This window comes from Rhinoderma darwinii, chromosome 3 (assembly GCF_050947455.1).
Source record: "Rhinoderma darwinii isolate aRhiDar2 chromosome 3, aRhiDar2.hap1, whole genome shotgun sequence".
Taxonomy (NCBI): domain Eukaryota; kingdom Metazoa; phylum Chordata; class Amphibia; order Anura; family Rhinodermatidae; genus Rhinoderma; species Rhinoderma darwinii.
This window is the reverse complement of record NC_134689.1, coordinates 392,301,440-392,313,487: the sequence shown is the minus strand read 5'-3', so window position 1 is coordinate 392,313,487 and position 12,048 is coordinate 392,301,440. Positions and strand designations below refer to the sequence as shown.

General features: G+C 44.7%; 1 non-coding gene across 1 annotated transcript; it reads left to right on the top strand.

Moving 5' to 3' along the window:
- Window positions 1-302: 302 nt before the first annotated feature.
- Window positions 303-375, top strand: TRNAK-CUU (transfer RNA lysine (anticodon CUU)). Its single transcript has one exon. It is a non-coding gene; the product is annotated as a tRNA-Lys (tRNA).
- The last annotated feature ends 11,673 nt before the right edge of the window (window positions 376-12,048 follow it).

Here is a 12,048-nt window from a genome sequence, read left to right as displayed (position 1 = left end):
AATCCAACACCACCCAGACAGTGGTACATCCAGCAGAATGAGGAAGGCCAGTGATAAAATCCATAGCAATGTGTTGCCAGGGACAAACAGGGAGAGGTTGGAGCAGACCAGCAGGCTTGGAATGGGTAGCCTTGTTGTTGGTACAAGATGAGACATAGTCCACAACATCTTTAGCCAGAGTGGACCAACAGTAGTGATGAGAAACAAAGTCCTGAGCGCTCCAATTAATAATGCATAGAGGAAATAGTGAGCAATTGTTTTTTACATGTGGATTGAAGACCCTAAATCTTAAAAAGATAGCGGCCCGGCTAGCTCAGTCGGTAGAGCATGAGACTCTTAATCTCAGGGTCGTGGGTTCGAGCCCCACGTTGGGCGACTGTGCTTTTTCCTTCTTCATTTCGTATAGGCTTAAAAAGGATACTAAAAGTGTTTATTATTATTGGTTTTGTTTTTCAAGCAGTATTCATAACAGAGATAATACATGGAAGGGCAAAGTAGGTTAACCCCTTAGTGATCGATCAAGCTTGTTTGGAACTTAATGACCAAGCCAGATTTGTTAATCTGGTATGTCTGAACGTATCAGAGAATAACTCTGCGAAAGTTTGGAATATGCAAGTAATTTTGACATTGTTTTTTCGTCACGTTATACTTTATTTTAGTGGTAAAAGTAGACTGATACGATTTTCATAAATTAGTTAAAAATAGAAAAATTGAAGAACTTTTGTAAAAATTTTAATTTTTCCCTAATTTTAACTGCAATATGTCACATATGTACATACATACTGTACAATTTTTTTTATTAAATATATATTGCCATCTCTTTACTCTATTTTGGAAGCACTTTTGAAAAAAAAAAATTTGTGCAAAATTTGTGCAATTTAGAAGACTTACAAATTTATTAATAATTTTATAAATTTTGAAGTACATTTTGTTTTCCAGCACCAAGCCACGTTTTCAGAGGCTGATAGGTGTCAGAGCGATGGAAACCCCCACAAATTACCCCATTTTTAAAACTACACCCCTTAAGATATTTATTAAGGGGTGTTGTAAGCATTTTGACCACAGTTTTTATTAGGAATTCATGCAAAGCAGGCGTAAAAAAATATAATTAACATTTTTTCACAAATGTGTCATTTTAAAGACCGATTTCTTTGTGAAGCGAACATGAGAATGGAGAAACACACCCCAAAATCTATCACCCTGTTTCTCCTGTGTTTAAAAAGACCCCCATTGTGGCCCTAATGAGTTGCCTGGACAAACGGCAGGGCCCAAAAGAAAGGGAGCACCCGGAGGCTTTCAGGACTCATATTTTGCTTGAAAATGTTTTAGGCCCCACTGTACATTTGGAGAGGCTTTGAGCTGCCAGAATAGTAGAAACCCCTTCATTAATAAGATAAGTCCCTGCAACATAGAAAACAACGATAATTGCGCGAGGCGAGCTTAAGGTATTCTGTTGAAGTACGTCACTGAAGCCCATCAATGGCCGCTGTTGGTGGGTCATGTGACCGGACTTGTCCATCAGTGGCCATCAGATGTGTAGCTAGGGGTTTAGCACTGGGGGGTGTAACACATCTGAGTGGGCCCCAAAACCTAGTATAATGACACCTTAGTGGCCCCCACACAGTATAATGCCCCTACACAGTATAATACCTCTATAGTGCCTCCCTATACTGTATAATGCCCCTATAGTGCCTTCCTACACAGTATAATGCGCCTAAAGCTTCCCCCCACACAGTATAATGCCTTCATAGCTGCCCCAAAACAGGATAATGCCCTCACACAGTATAATGCCCCATTGCTGTCCCGACACAGGATAATGTACCCACAACTGCCCCCATTCAGTATATTGGCTCATAACGGCCCCCCTCCCTATACCCAGCATAATGCCCCCATAGTGGCTAATAGAAAAATAATAAAAAAATTACATATCCACTTTCCCACGATGAGTATCTTGGTACTGATACTATATTTCTGTACTGAGCTAAAATCAGGTGCTGTCTATATGTACGGAGTTTGTTCTGGTGCTGTATATATGTACTGAGCTTTGTTCTGGTTCTGTATAAACGTACTAAGCTTGGTTCCGATGTTGTATATATATGTACTAAGCTTGGTTCCGATGTTGTATATATATGTACTGAGCTTGGTTCCGATGTTGTATATACGTGCGGAGGTTGGTTCTGGTGCTGTATATACAGTTAGGTCCAGAATTATTTGAACAGTGACACAATTTTGGCATTTTAGCTGTTTACCAAAACATATTGAATATACGAATATACAGTTACATAATCAATATGGGCTTTAAGTGCAGAATCTTAGCTTTAATTTGAGGGTATTCACATCCTAATTTGAGGAAGGGTTTAGGAATTAGAGCTGTTTAATATGTAGCTGCCTCTTTTTCATGGGACCAAAGGTAATTGGACAATTATCTCAAAAGCTATTTAAAGGTGTTGTCCAGGAAAAAAAAAATTTCTAAAAAATGTCCCCCAGCCTTGATTTGCCTTCCCTAATACCCCCTATTAAACTTCTAACTAGTTTCTGTTTGATTTCCATCATCACTGCTGCTTTTTCTGTTTGTTTACATCCCTTGCTGTTTGTTTACATCCCTTACTGGCTGTTTCCTGTCTTGTAACCCACTATACCCATGATCCCCGGCTGCATCTGAGGAGACAGTTGCATCCTCCCCCTTCCTCCAAAGCATCTCAGCTATTTGCATACTGCCACGCCCCTCTATGGTCACCTGGTCCTTCCCTGCTCTAATTACAGATTACAGGCAGACGCTCCCTCCCTGCACACTGTCTGAGGCCGGATTACACCAGCGTGTGCCTTTTGCTTGCGCAAAAAACACATCGTTTTGTGCGCGCAAAAGGTACATAACAGCTCCGCGTGTCAGCCCCGTATGATGCGTGGCTGCGTGATTTTTGCACAGCCGCCATCATTATGACACTCCGTTTGTATGTTTGTAAACAGAAAAGCACGTGGTGCTTTTCTGTTTTCATTCATACTTTTTACTGCTGTTGCGCGAATCACGCGCGTACCACGGAAGTGCTTCCGTGTGCTGCGATTGATTTTCACGCACCCATTGACTTCAATAGGTGCGTGATGCGCGAACACACAAATATCGGACATGTCGTGAGTTTTACGCAGCGGACACACGGACACACGCTGCATGAAACTCACAGACAGTCTGCACGGCCCCATAGACTAATATAGGTCCGTGTGAGGCGTGTGAAAATCACACGCGTTGCACGGAAGTATTACACGTTCGTCTGAATAAGCCCTTACTCAGTAATAATCATCATTATCCTTTGTGCCTCCATCTATCCCTGATCTAAGTACATGCCCCCATCTCCCTCCCCCGCCCCTTCCACAGCCTGATAAGGGTATGTTCACACGCTGAGAGGCAGTTACGTGTGAAAAGACAGACTGTTAACAGCTGCCTCGTTTCACACGTAAAAGCTCCTCCTCGTAATTTACGAGGCGTCTGAGACGCTCGTAAACCTTGAGCCGTGCTTCATTGATTTCAATGAAGAACGGCTCAAATTACGTGGCAAAGAAGTGCCCTGCACTTCTTTGCCGAGGCAGTAAATTTACGCGTCGTCGTTTGACAGCTGTCAAACGACGACGCGTAAATAACAGGTCGTCTGCACAGTACGTCGGCAAACCCATTCAAATGAATGGGCAGATGTTTGCCGACGTATTGTAGCCTTATTTTCAGACGTAAAACGAGGCATAATACGCCTCGTATACGTCTGAAATTTGGCCGTGTGAACATACCCTAAATGTCAGGGTATGTTCACAGGCCATGACGTCTCAAAATACGGAGCCGTTTTCAAGAGAAAACAGCTCCTGATTTTCAGAAGTTTTTTGTGCAAATCGCGATTTTCGCTGCGTTTTTTACGCCTGTTTTTGGAGCTTTTTTCACTACAGTCTATGGAAAACGGCTCCAAAAATGTCTCAAGAGGTTTCCTGTACTTCCTTTTCGCGGTCGTTTTTTTATGTGTAAAAAACACATCAAAAAACGCTCCCTCGGAACAGAACGCCGTTTTCCCATTGAAATCAATGGGCAGATGTTTGGAGGCGTTCTGCTTTGGATTTTTCGGTCGTTTTTCGGGAGTTTACGGCCCGAAAAACGGACGAAAATAGGCCGTGTGAACATGCCCTAAGTCTGCCCACTCCACCTAAGGCCTCATTTACACGAGCGTGTGCGTTTTGCGCGCGCAAAAAAACGCTGCGTTTTGCGTGCGCAAAAGGCAATTGACAGCTCCGTGTGTCATCCGTGTATGATGCGCGGCTGCGTGATTTTCGCGCAGCCGCCATCATAGAGATGAGGTAGTCGACGCCCGTCACTGTCCAAGGTGCTGAAAGAGCTAACTGATCGGCAGTAACTCTTTCAGCACCCTCGACAGTGAATGCCGATCACAATATACACCAACCTGTGAATAAAAAAAGACGTTCACACTTACCATGAACTGCCTGTTTCCTCCAGTCCGGTCTCCCGGCCGTTGCCTTGGTGACGCGTCCCTCTTTTGTCATCCGGCCCCACCTCCCAGGATGACGCGGCAGGCCATGAGACCGCTGCAGCCTGTGATTGGCTGCAGCCTGTGCTTGGCCTGTGATTGGCTGCAGCTGTCACTTGGCCTGAATTGTCATCCCGGGAGGTCGGACTGGAGGAAGAAGCCGGGAGTTATCGGTAAGTCAGAACTTCTGTTTTTTTTTACACGTATATGTATATTGTGATCGAAAGTCACTGTCCATGGTGCTGAAACAGTTTAAGTCTTTGAGCACCGTGGGCAGTGACTGTCTCCTGACGTCGCGTACCCGAACATTTTTTGCCGGGTTCGGTTAAAACGAGTTCGGCCGAACCCGGTGAAGTTCGGTGCGCTCATCTCTAATTTGACACTCCGTTTGGATGTTTGTAACCAGAAAAGCACGTGGTGCTTTTCTGTTTACATTCATCCTTTTGACAGCTCTTGCGTGATTTTCGCGCATGCAACGCAGGACCGTCAGTGTGGCATGCGTTGTTTTCACGCACCCATTGAAGTCAATGGGTGCGTGTTGCGTGAAAAACGCAAGAATATAGAACATGTCGTGAGTTTTACGCAACGCACTCACGCAGCGCAAAATTCACGCATCGTCTAAACAGCCCCATAGACTATTATAGGTGCGTACGACACGCGTGAAAAGCACGCGCGTCGCACGCGCGTATAATACGCTCGTGTAAATGAGGCCTAAGTCAGACATCTTGGTACACACAATCCAGTCAGCACATTTACCTCACCTGCTGCTGGATCTGTTCCAATAGATCCTGTATTAGGCCCTGTTCACACTGAGTTTTTTTTGCTGGCAGAAAATTCTGCATCAAGATTCTGTCTTGAATTTGGAGGCAGATTTTGACCTGCCTGCACGCCGTTTGCCACGTTTTTTGCCCGCGGCCATTGAGGGAAAAAGAAGCGACATGCCCTATCTTCGGGCGTTTACTCCTCTGACCTCCCTCTGACATCTATGGGAGACAGAGAAAGCGTTTTTCGCAGCGTTTTTGCCCGTTGCGCTCAATGCCCGCGGGCGAAAATCGTGGCAAACGGCGTGGAGGCAGATCAAAATCTGCCTGAAAATTCAAGCGAAATTTTGAGGCAGAATTTTCTGCCTGCAAATAACTGTGAACAGGGCCTTACAGTGAAGCAAACGCCAAACACTACTCCAAACAATGGTAAAACGTTTCTTTTTTTTTTACATCATTTACTATAAATGTATGTAAGGCCCCATACACACTAACGTGCTTTTGTGGGCGCAATTCCCCCCAAAATCCACGAGAGAATTGCGGCCCCATTCACTTCTATGGGCCCATGCAAAAGACCGTGGTTTCCAAGGTCTGTGCATGGCCCAGGACCCTGGACCGCGGAAAGAACGGACATGTCTTATTACGGCCGTGTTCTGCGGTCCAGGCTCATAGAAAATAATGGATTTGCGGGTGACACTCCGGGGCAGGTCGACCCAAACATCACGGCCGTGCACATGGCTACGGTCGTGTGCATGAGGCCTTAGTGTGTCTCATTATTTATATATATTTTTACATATAAAATTTTGTGTATGTGTGTGTATATATATATATAATTTGTATATGTGTGTGTGTGTATATATATGTATATTTATATATATATATATATATATATATATATACACACACATACACACACATACAAATTATATATATATATATACACACATACACACACATACAAATTATATATATATATACACACACATACACACACATACAAATTATATATATATATACACACACATACACACACATACAAATTATATATATATATATATATATATATACACACACACACACACACACATTTTATATATATATATATATATATACACACACACACATATACAAATTATATATATACACACACACAAAATTATAGATTTATATGGATATATATATACACACATATATTCACACACAGTGCGGGAACTACAAGTGTGAAGAAGGATGAGAAAGTGTGGACGACGAGATTGTCAGAGGAGGGGGCGTGTTCTGTGATTGATGACGCTCCGTGTCTTTGCTAAGACAGCACTTTCGACTGTGTAAAGACACGGCGCGTCATCAACTACCTTTAGGCTCTACTCACACGAGAGGGTCTGAGTGTCGGCCTATAAAAAACGGCGGTTTTGGTCAGTTTTCTCGGCCGTTTTGCATCTGTTCCGTTCCGGGCCATGCTTTCGCTTTTAACCCGTTTTGTACCCATTTTTTTCCTTGTCCGTTTTAAAAACGGATGAATTTCATTTGTCAATTTCCTGCCACACACTGCCCCCTGTAGATAATGCCACACACTACCTTCTATAGATACTGCCACAGCCCCCTGTAGGTAATGCCACACAGCCCCCCTGTAGGTAATGCCACACATCCCCGCTGTAGGTAATGCCACACATCCCCGCTGTAGGTAATGCCACACAGCCCCGCTGTAGGTAATGCCACACAGCCCCGCTGTAGGTAATGCCACACAGCCCCGCTGTAGGTAATGCCACACAGCCCCGCTGTAGGTAATGCCACACAGCCCCGCTGTAGGTAATGCCACACAGCCCCGCTGTAGGTAATGCCACACAGCCCCGCTGTAGGTAATGCCACACAGCCCCCCTGTAGGTAATGCCACACAGCCCCCCTGTAGGTAATGCCACACAGCCCCCCTGCAGGTAATGCCACACAGCCCCCCTGTAGGTAATGCCACACAGCCCCCCTGTAGGTAATGCCACACAGCCCCCCTGTAGGTAATGCCACACAGCGCCCCTGTAGGTAATGCCACACAGCCCCCCTGTAGGTAATTCCACACAGCCCCCCTGTAGGTAATTCCACACAGCCCCCCTGTAGGTAATTCCACACAGCCCCCCTGTAGGTAATGCCACACAGCCCCCCTGTAGGTAATGCCACACAGCCCCCCTGTAGGTAATGCCACACAGCCCCCCTGTAGGTAATGTCACACAGCCCCCCTGTAGGTAATGCCACACAGCCCCCCTGTAGGTAATGCCACACAGCCCCCCTGTAGGTAATGCCACACAGCCCCCCTGTAGGTAATGCCACACAGCCCCCCTGTAGGCAATGCTACACATCCCCCTTGTAGGCAATGCTACACATCCCCCTTGTAGGCAGTGCCACACAGCCCCCTGTAAGTAATGCCACACAGCCCCCTGTAAGTAATGCCACACAGCCCCCTGTAAGTAATGCCACATAGCCCCCCCTGTAGGTAATGCCACATAGCCCCCCCTGTAGGTAATGCCACATAGCCCCCCCCTGTAGGTAATGCCACATAGCCCCCCCGTAGGTAATGCCACATAGCCCCCCCTGTAGGCAATGCCACCCCCCCTACTTTCCTGTAGGGGACGGCTCTGGAGAAATCCCTCACTTCACTGTCCATATATGAACAGTGAAGTGAGGTACTTCTCCTGGAACGGAATCCCCGGCCACATCGGCGGGGATTCCGCTTCAGAAGTCACTGACGTCACTGTCCATATATGGACACAGTGAAGTCAGTGTCTTCTCCTGGAGCGGAATCCCCGGCCAATTCGCCGGTGATTCCGCTTCAGAAGTCACTGTGTCCATATATGGACACAGTGAAGTCCGTGACTTCTCCTCGAGCGGAATCCCCGGCCACATCGGCAGGGATTCCGCTTCATTAGTCCCTGACGTCACTGTCCATATATGGACACAGTGAAGTCTGTGACTTCTCTTGGAGCAGAATCCCCGGCCACATCGGCGGGGATTCCGCTTCATTAGTCTCTGACGTCACTGTCCATATATGGACACAGTGAAGTCTGTGACTTCTCTTGGAGCGGAATCCCCGGCCACATCGGCGGGGATTCCGCTTCATTAGTCTCTGACGTCACTGTCCATATATGGACACAGTGAAGTCTGTGACTTCTCTCGGAGCGGAATCCCCGGCCAATTCGCCGGTGATTCCGCTTCAGAAGTCACTGTGTCCATATATGGACACAGTGAAGTCTGTGACATCTCCTGGAGCGGAATCCCCAAACCCGGGCTTGGGGATTACGCTCCTACAGTGACCAAATAAACACCCTCCTCCTCCTCACATGCGCTTCGGACTGTGAGGAGGAGAAGGAGAGAGCGAGCTACAGTAGACACGGCCGTCACAGTGCACACCGATACCGCATACTAAAACTTGCGCATGCGCAATGAAACTGCTGCTGAAGACGCAGCCATACCATTTAACAGAGCATGCGTAGTAGACACAACCACGCATGCTCTAAGCAGATGGGGAAAACACGTGGTACAGTTATGACGTAACCGTACACTGTGAAAACCGGAAACCGCAAAGTTAGGCGCGAATGGACGGGTATGCACAGGAAGTGCAAATTTTACATGGACAAGTGGTCACGTGACGGAAGAGGGGATACGACGATACATCCAGCAAATCAAACGTAAGTACATTACAAAGTTAAATGTTTTTTATTGTTTCGTTTAATTAAAAGTAATTTTTTACTTCTGGAAAACCCCTTTAATGGGTTGCATGGGCTATTCCCACGTTAATCCATCATCAATTAAGCAGGTAAAAGGTCTGGTGTTGATTCCAGGTGTGGCATTTGCATTTGGAAGCTGTTGCTGTGAACCCACAACATGAGGTCAAAGGAGCTCTCAATGCAAGTGAAACAAACAAACAAACAAACAAACAAACAAACAAACAAACAAACAAACAAACGTTAAGATGAAAAAAAATGAAGAAATCTATCAGAGAGATAGCACAAATGTTAGAAGTGGCCAAATAAACAGTTTGGTACATTCTTGAAAAAAAATAGCGCACTGGTGATCTCGTAAACTCCAAAACGCCTGGATGTCCACGGAAGACAACAGTGGTGAATGATCGCAGAATCCTTTCCATGGTGAAAAAAAAAACACACACAACATCTATCCAAGTGAAGAACACTCTCCTGGAAGTAGGTGTATCAGTATTTAAGTCTACCATAAAGAGAAGACTTCATGAGAGCAAATACATAGGGCTCACCACAAGGTGCAAACCATTAACCCCTTCCCTCTTTAGCCACTTTTGACCTTCCTGACCGAGCCTCATTTTTCAAATCTGACATGTTTCACTTTATGTGGTAATAACGTCGGAATGCTTAAACCTATCCAAGCGATTCTGAGATTGTTTTCTCGTGACACATTGGACTTTAAGATAGTGGTAAAATTTGGTCGATACATTCAGTATTTAATTGTGAAAAACACCAAAATTTAGTGAAAAATTGCAAAAATTAGCATTTTTATCAATTTAAATGTATCTGCTTGTAAGACAGGCAGTTATACCACACAAAATTGTTGCTAATTAACATCCCCCATATGTCTACTTTAGTTTGGCATCGTTGTTTGAACATCCTTTTATTTTTCTAGGATGTTACAAGGCTTAGAACTTTAGCAGCAATTTCTCACATTTTCAAGAAAATTTCAAAAGGCTATTTTCACAGGGGGCAGTTCAGTTGTGAAGTGGCTTTGAGGGCCTCATATATTAGAAACCCCCAAAAAATCACCCCATTTTAAAAACTGCACCCCTCAAAGTTTTCAAAACCTCATTCAGAAAGTGTTTTAACCCTTTAGACGTTTCACAGGAATTAAAGCAATGTGGAAGTGAAATTTACAAATTTCGTTGTTTTTTTTGCAGAAATTCATATTGAATCCATTTTTTTTGTAACACAGAAAATGTAACCAGAAAAATGCAACTCAATATTTATTGCCCAGATTCTGCAGTTTTTAGAAATATCCCACATGTGGCCCTGGCGTGCTTATGGACTGAAGCACCGGCCTCAGAAGCAAAGGAGCACATAGAGGATTTTGGGGCCTATTTTTTATTACAATATATTTTAGGCACCATATCAGGTTTGAAGGACTCTTGCGGTGCCAAAACAGTAGAAACCTCCTACAAGTGACCCAATTTTGGAAACTATACCCCTTGAGGAAATTATCTAGGAATATAGTGAGCATTTTGACCCCACAGGTTTTTTGCAGAAATTATTGGAAGTAGGACGTGAAAATAAAAATCTACATTTTTCCCAATAAAACGTAGGTTTAGCTAATTGTTTTTCATTCCCACAAGGACTAAAAGAGAAAAAGCACCACAAAATTTGTAGAGCAGTTTGTCCCAAGTAAAACAGTACCCCACATGTGGTCATAGACTGCTGTTTGGACATACGGCAGGGCTTAGAAGGGAAGGAACGCCATTTGGCTTTTGGAACTCAAATTTAGCAGGAATGGTTTGCAGAGGCCATGTCGCATTTGCAAGCCCCTGAGGGGACAAAACAGTGGAAACCCCCCACAAGTGACCCCATTTTGGAAACTACACCCTTTGAGGAAATTATCTAGGGGTATAGTGAGCATTTTGACCCCACAGGTTTTTTGCAGAAATTATTGGAAGAAGGATGTGAAAATGAAAATCTACATTTTTCCCAATAAAACGTAGGTTTAGCTAATTGTTTTTAATTCCCACGAGGACTAAAAGAGAAAAAGCACCACAAAATTTGTAGAGCAGTTTGTCCCGAGTAAAACAGTATCCCACATGTGGTCATAAACGGCTGTTTGGACACACGGCAGGGCTCAGAAGGGAAAGAACACCATTTGGAGTTCAAATGTAACTGGAATGGTTTGCGGTGGCCATGTCACATTTGCAAAGCCCCTGAGTGGTCAAAACAGTGGAAAAGCCCCCAAGAGTTACTCAATGTGGGAAACGACACCCCTCAAGGAATTTATCTAGGGGTATAGTGAGCATTTTGACCCCACAGGCTTTTTGCAGAATTTATTGGAAGTAGGCCGTGAAAATGAAAATCGAAATTGTAACCAATAAAACGTAGGTTTAGCAAATTTTTTTTTTCATTCCCACAAGGACTAAAGGAGAAAAAGCACCACAACATTTGTAGCGCAGTTTCTCCCGAGTAAAACAGTACCTCACATGTGGTAATAAACGGCTGTTTGGACACACGGCAGGGCTCGGAAGGGAAAGAACACCATTTGGAGTTCAAATGTAACTGGAATGGTTTGCGGTGGCCATGTCACATTTGCAAAGCCCCTGAGTGGTCAAAACAGTGGAAACCCCCCAAGAGTGACTCCATGTGGGAAACTACACCCCTCAAGGAATTTATCTAGGGGTATAGTGAGCTTTTAAAAAAAATGTTTCAATTAAAATCCATGGATGTGTGATAAACTTTGAAGCACTCTTTTATGCACAGGTCAGGTTTGTCGGGACAGGTTTCACAATGATAAGTTGTGTCTCGTCTTCTCCCCCTTTTGTAACACACTTTACACCTTTTTTGGCTCCTTCCCTTTTTACCAGTGGAGGGGATTTCTCCAGGAAAGTGCTGCCCTGGTACAATACGTGGACCATCGCATCTAGAAGTACTGGGGCCCTCCCCTTCCTGGTTCCCAAATAAAAGGGCCTTGATACCTGCTTCTTGAAACTGAAGGAATGTCCCTGTCCGGCCTGCACATCGGTATAGCACCTAAGCGTTATACAATGCCATCTGAACCATGTGCACGGC